General features: G+C 47.6%; 1 protein-coding gene across 1 annotated transcript in view; it reads left to right on the top strand.

Annotated features, from left to right (window-relative positions):
- KIF26A (kinesin family member 26A) overlaps nt 1-6,615 on the top strand; it is a 108,111-nt gene that overhangs the window by 64,002 nt on the left and 37,494 nt on the right. The gene's annotated exons all lie outside the window — the stretch shown is intronic.

Here is a 6,615-nt window from a genome sequence, read left to right as displayed (position 1 = left end):
CATGCCCCTTCTGCTCCAGCAGGGCTTTTTCTCTTCCTTCCCCTTTGGCAGTGGTTGGCAGGTATGCTCTAGCACCCCCTGGCATTTGCCTTGAGCCACTGCAGGCATGTGGCTGCATTTCCCGATTCGAAAGTGAATGTGTGTTCATTTGCTTATTGGTTCAATCCCTGCAGCTTAGACTAAACTGTGAAGGCTGAATCAATTCAGCCTTGGGCTTTTTGACTCTCTGTACTTAGCCTCCGAATCATAGGAAAGTAGGGCTGGAACAGACCTCACCAGGTCGCTCAGTCTAGTTTCCAGCTCCTCCTAGGGGATTCAATACACCAGTTCCCTGAGTTTGCTAAAGTCTGCTTTTCTGAAGCCTAGCATTCTTATTCTTCCTTCCTCCCCTTAGGATCTTGTATGCTGTTATTTTGTGGTCAATGTCACACAGGTTACCTTTCACCTTCACATTCTCAACTAATTTCCCTGTTTGTGAGCACTTAGTCAAGAAGAGCTTCTGCATTGGTTGGCCCCTCTACCTTCTGTATCAAAAAAAAATATCCCCAGCACACTCCAAGAACATGCTGGGCTGCTTTTGCACTGCTGTGTTTTCCTCCCAGCAGATGTCCTGATAATTAAAGCCTCCATGAGAACCAAGTCCAGCAATTCACCCTTGAACTGTTGTCTTTATCTCTTCTGTGTCTCCCAAACCTGTGAAGTGACAATAATCTGTGTCTGCCACCTCAGTGCTGAATGCAGGAAATGTTTCTTTTTTGACCACATTAATCACGTGTTGTTTCAGTTACATTTTTCCCCTTTGTTTGCCCTAACTCTCAAAGTCCATTCAAAATGGAGGGGGAAGTCCTGCAAGTCAGAATACATTATTGCTTCATTAGAATACCCGCCCAGGTTCCTGTACATTTTGGAATCAAGTGAAAACTCTCCTTGACAGGCTTCACTGAATTACTCAGCTGTACGTGTCCAATACCATTGCTTCCTTCTTTCCTGTGCAGTCTCTGGCCTTCGTTATTGCCCAGCTTCTTTCTCTTCTCCTTTCCTGTCTGTTCTCAAGCACGTGGTAATTTCTTCTCCAGCTGTACTTCAAAAAAACCTCCCTGGCTTTCTTTGAAAACTGCCTGACAACTCTGCTTAACACTTTGGTCTGAAAAGTATAATCCTCCTTCCTGCAATAAAACAAATTGCACTCTCACAGCCTCTCTAATTTCCTGTGTGCAACTATTCTTTATCTATGGTGACCTTGGTGGTCTAACACATACCACTGATGCTCAGACCTACATTGACAAGTGGATGTGGAACTGGACAGGATTCCTGAAGGACCTCTGCAGCCTGGAGAAGTGTATTCAAGCAGGTGGGCTTCATTTGGTTCTATAACTAAGTACAGACATTCAAAAAGCATGAGCCTGGATTGATTCAATTTTTCCAGGTTAGTCTAAACTGTGTAGATTGAACTGATTTGCAAGTGCATATGCATTCACTTTTTTGATTCTGGAAATGCAGGCGTATTCCTGAAGTGGCTCAGGCCAGAAGCTGAGGGGGCTAGAGCAAGCCCTCCCTTCCCTCCTGCAGTGGCCAGGTTGGGGGAAGCCGAGCTGAGGGAGGGGGTGTGGTAAGGCCCCTTCAGGCCTGTGTATGATTGGGGAGAGGTTTAAACCCCCACCCTGGCCTGCAGGGACCCCAGCCAGGGTGTGCCTGGAGGGGAAGGGGGGTGGGGGGAGGAAAAAGCCCTTGTTAGGTTTTTGTGGGGAGAGAGGAATGTGGATAAACCCTAGGCTCCAGCCAGATGCTGGCCAGTCAAGGCCCCCCAAGGTGAAGGGGACAGGGAGGGGGTTTATTCCCCCTCCCTCCCCCCTCTCTCTAGGACCCCAGCTGGGGTCTGCCTGCCTGCGGTGGAGCAGACCCTGTCAGGCATTCCCCACTTCTGCCTTTCCTGCTCAAAAAGCAGGGGGTGGGCATGGCCGACCCCATTGGCAACCTGAAGCAAATGGGGAGGAGGGGGGGATTTAATCCCCCCTCCCTCCCTTGTCCCACCAGCATGGACTCCCACCAGGGTCTGCCTGGCTGGGGTGCAGCAGCTTGTGTCAGGCCCGCGCCCCTCGCTGCTCCAGTGGCAGGGGCAGGGGCGTGGCCAGATACTGACTAGTGTGGTGAAGGGGGCAGGGAGGGGGTTTATTTCCTCCCTCCTTCCCTTATCCCACCAGGGGACAGCAGCCAGGGTCTGCCAGCCGCTGCCTTTGCTGCTCGCACCCAGCCAAGCAGACCCTGGCTGGGGCTCTCTGGGGGGTGGAGGGAATAAACCACCTCCCTGCCCCTTTCATCTGAGGGGGCCATGCTGGCCAGTGTCTGTCTACACCCCGACATGTGCTGCTGGACCAGTGAGATGGGAGAGACCCTGACAGGGCAGCAGCCTCTGTCATGGTGTCCTGGCGAGCATGAGCCTCTTCCTGGTGGGAGAGGCTGTGCTGCTGCAGCCTGTGAGGGGCGAGCAGTGGCAGTGCTAGGGTGGGTTTGGAGGGCTATGGCCACCCAAAAATTCAGCAAGCCCCTGTAGCCATCCTCTGAGCCCCAGTGCTGCCACTCACCCTATGCAGGCTGTGGCAGCTCTGTCTGCCCCACTCCAGTCCATAGCACAGCCTCCCGCTGTCACTGGGAATAGGCTGGTGCTCCACAGGACACCATGACGGGCTGGTGCCCCATCAGGGTCCCCCCCCCCACCTCGCTGGTCCAGCAGCAGGGGTGAGGGTGTGGCCAGACCCCAGCCAGCATGGCCCCCTGAGGTGAAGGGGGCAGGGAGGGGGTTTATTCCACCCCTCCCTCCCCTGTCTGCCCAGGGAACCCCAGCAGGGGTCTGTCTGGCTGGGTGCAAGCAGCAGAGGAGGTGGCCAGGGCTGGCAGACCCCAGCTGCAGTTTCCCGGTGGGAGAGGGAAGGGAGTGGGAAACAAACTCCCTCCCTGCCCCCTTCAGCATGCTGGCTGGCATCTGGCCATGCCCCTGGCCATGCCCCCACCCCTGCCACTGGAACGGGGAGGGGGGGGCCCTGATGAGCTGCTGCACCCCAGCCAGGTAGACCCTGGCTGGGGTCCATGTCAGTGGGACAGGGGAGGGGGAGATTTAATTCCACTCCCTCCCCCTGTTTGCTTCAAGCTGCTAATGGGGTTGGCCATGCTCCCCCGCTGCTTGAGTGGCGGGTGGGTGGGGGGAGGAATGCCTGATGGGTTGCTCTGCCCCAGCCAGGCAAACCCCAGCTGGGGTCCCCCGGGGGAGAGGGGAAGGAAGAAGGAACAAACCCACTCCGTGTCCCCTTCACTTTAGGGGGCCATGCTGGGCAGGTGCCTGGCCATGCTCCTGTTCCGGTTAGAGAGAAGAGCAAAGCCAGCCTTGCTGTCTGGAGCAGACAGCACAGCCCAGCCCAGGGCTGAAAAGCATGCTGGGATGCTGGGGGACTCTGATTTAACTTAAACCAGGAAGGGGTCTGGGACAGAAGTTCCATAAACCAGTTTGACCCAAATCAGTTGAGGCTTATACTATATTCAGCCAGGTTTATCTTTAAATCAGCTTTGGCCATTTTGAAACTGGTTTATATGCACTGAACTTTTGTTCTGTTCCAGGCTTAAACCAGTTTCTGATCACTTAAATTGGTTTATGTATAACTTCTGTCCCTAGCCTAAAGATGTCGATCTAGCTTGCTCGTAGGTAAGGCCTACCACTGACTGGTTGGCTTATACTGTGAGACTTGGATCCAGTTCCAGAATTTTGGAATGTTTGCACCCTTGGTTTTTGTGTTCGGGATTGCAATGTGGAATTCTCACACTAAATCTCTTTAGGTCCAAGGATGCTAAGAGCTGGAGTTCTGGTTAAGATGCATTTTTTTTCCTGAAACTTATGTATACTGCATAATAAGCTTTTCAGTTGTCCTTTGATGCTTTTGAAACAAAAAACTGTACATGCAGTTGTGTGGGAGCTAGGATTGTCATTGTAGATGGCTGTTTTTCTGAGTCTTTTGGAAGTTGATTCTTCTCCACTCTCCTAGAGTAGAAATCCGCATTTGTGCATCTATATCATCTTTAAAACTTGTGTTACACATGTATAAAATATCCATTTTTCTTTATTCTCTGCCCCCATCCCCACTTTTTTTTTTGCATGCTTTAGGATCTATATTTATTTTGTTTGTCCTTACATGGTAGGAATGTCCACCTTGCAGATGTTTGCTCTTCTAACCCTTTTTTCCCTGACAGCTATTAGTGGCTGACAGATAGATAAATGTTAAAGAAAAAAAGATCTCCCAATCCCTGATTCCAGTGAATCTTTCTCCCATCTCTTCCATAAACAATTTTGATCATGCCCAGGTGCACTCTGACTTCATAGCACCCATTTCCAGGGCTTTCCAATTCATTTATTTATTAATTTAAATGCTTTATCTCTGGTGGCATATTCAAGAGATGTTTATCTTTTGTCTTTTCCCAAGTAGTTTCAATTTTAATAAGATTTCCTTCAGCAATTCTGCTGACCTCCTGATTCCTGCAAAAACGTGAATTTGGAAAGTTCAGCAGTTTAATATTAACCCATAATGTACAAAGCCCTTAAGATCACAGAACCTGTTAATTAAAAAGTTAAGTAAATGATGCACATGATTCAAAAGGCTTCTTGCATAAATGCAAATATTAATTATGGGAATGTGTAGTGGTGGGGGATGGTTTGTAGAATTCAAATCCAGGTATAAAAAAAATCCCTTTTAACAGAAAGCCACTAAAAAAAAAAAACCCAACAGCTTTTTAGCATAGGAGGAAAGATGTTATCATATGCTTTTTTTAAAGGATTCTAACGTTGGCCAAGACACAGATGCTGTATTAGGTGGTTACTGTGCCGTTCTGTAAGGAATGGCCTTGAAATTCAGTAGAAGTCTCCAGTGTTTATGTGGTCTCTCTTTACTTGAGCCCCTCTCAGAGGTCAGACACTACCATCATGCAGCTCATGTATCTTTATCTTTCATTCCTTTTGTGTCTCTCTTGTGTTATTTTTTTTCTTTTCCTCTGCCTTGCATTGTCATTCCCTTTTTCTCTTTAAAACCAAACTTCTTGCATCTCCACTGTTCTTCTTTTTCCCCTTTATAGAGGCTTTCTGTCTCAGTTTTATTATTCCATCTAAAGCACTACTCATCTAATTTCAGAGTGGCATGCAAGTGTACCAGGCTGTCAGGGCTATTGCATATCTAGGTTGTAATCTTAGCACCTGAAATGAACGGCCAGTTTTAAGCCAGCTGACCTACCTGTTTGATATGAACTTTCTGTGGCATCAAGGTTATATTAAATCATTGCTTGCGTGAACATGTTTAATTTGTAAGTGAATAAATGCATTTGAATGCATTGCAAGTGTGATCGTTCCATTTCTAGACTTGCTCAGCAATCAGTGTGCTTCACCAAGATTGCCCATTTATCGACTAAAGAATTTATGAACCGTAAAAATATGCAGTTTGTGCTAAAAATGTGGGCATTCCATTTTTCCCATTTAAAATAGCTACATTTATGCAGCTGCTCTTAAACTTTGCAATTAATAGTTTGTGTTTCTTTAGTTTTTTCTGAATGGCGGTGGTCAAATTCTCCCTCTCCAGTTGACCATACTGTCCGTGAGGCCAGAATCATATTTATCCCAAAGACAATGAACTTGGACTATAGCTTTGTCATGGTTTCCCATTCTTATGGGTCAGTATACTTTTTCATGACTTCTGTGTTCCTCATTCCAATGTGGTATGTTCAGTGTTGCATGCCCCATTTGTTCATATTTGATGACACTCTTTTCAGAGTTGATGTCTGCAGAAGATAGGATGATGATCCTGGGTGAGCAAGGGAGGATTAGATGCAATGGGCTTCATGCTTAAGGCTACCTCTGTAGTGCTCCTAGACCTTGCCTATCACAGTCTTGTATCCCTTCCAGACAGAGAACCATGCTTCTCATAGGCAGCAATACTGAACCTCTGTGTGGCAATGCATATGTGAGTGAAAGGTCTGGGAGAAGTTGCATGTGACTGTTTTTAACTGTCAGTCATGCGAATCAGGACTTCAGATGTTAGATGGAGGCATAACCCTCTGCTCTGATTTCAGCTGTGCTTCGTTTTTGCCACACACACTTTCTCCCCCAAAATCAGCCCCTCCCAAATTGGGGTACAAGTCCTAAGCAGGAAAGTTGATTTTGTGCCTGGAATAGAAGTACCCACTTTGATCCCTGTGCCACTGGGCAACAGCAGTGGCATTTTCATTCAGGCAGCTGAGAGTAAATTTACATAATGGCTCATTGTTCTTCACTCCGCAAGTATTAATAACAGTTCCCCCTTTTTGATGTTTCACTAATCAAGCTACCCTTTCTTTGGGTAGTTTTTGCTGTCTGCTAGCTGCTTCTAGTCTCTCTTCTCTTATGTCACAGCCACTGGAGACTCTTTAGCTCTTTTCAAAATCATTGATCACCCATTGAGACCAGTCTGCAGCAGTAGCTAGGTTTTCAGCTTTTAATTAAACAGGAAAGGGTTGGGGAATCAGCTGAAGATTAGGCTATGTTCCTGCTCTATTCAGCAATAACACTGGAAAAATCTGCTTTTTTTCAGTCTGCCTCCCCAAAAACAA

Source organism: Gavialis gangeticus, unplaced genomic scaffold, assembly GCF_001723915.1.
Source record: "Gavialis gangeticus isolate Ggan-Ray unplaced genomic scaffold, GavGan_comp1, whole genome shotgun sequence".
Classification (NCBI taxonomy): domain Eukaryota; kingdom Metazoa; phylum Chordata; order Crocodylia; family Gavialidae; genus Gavialis; species Gavialis gangeticus.
The sequence above is the reverse complement of the archived record's forward strand: the minus strand, read 5'-3'. Positions and strand labels throughout refer to the sequence as shown.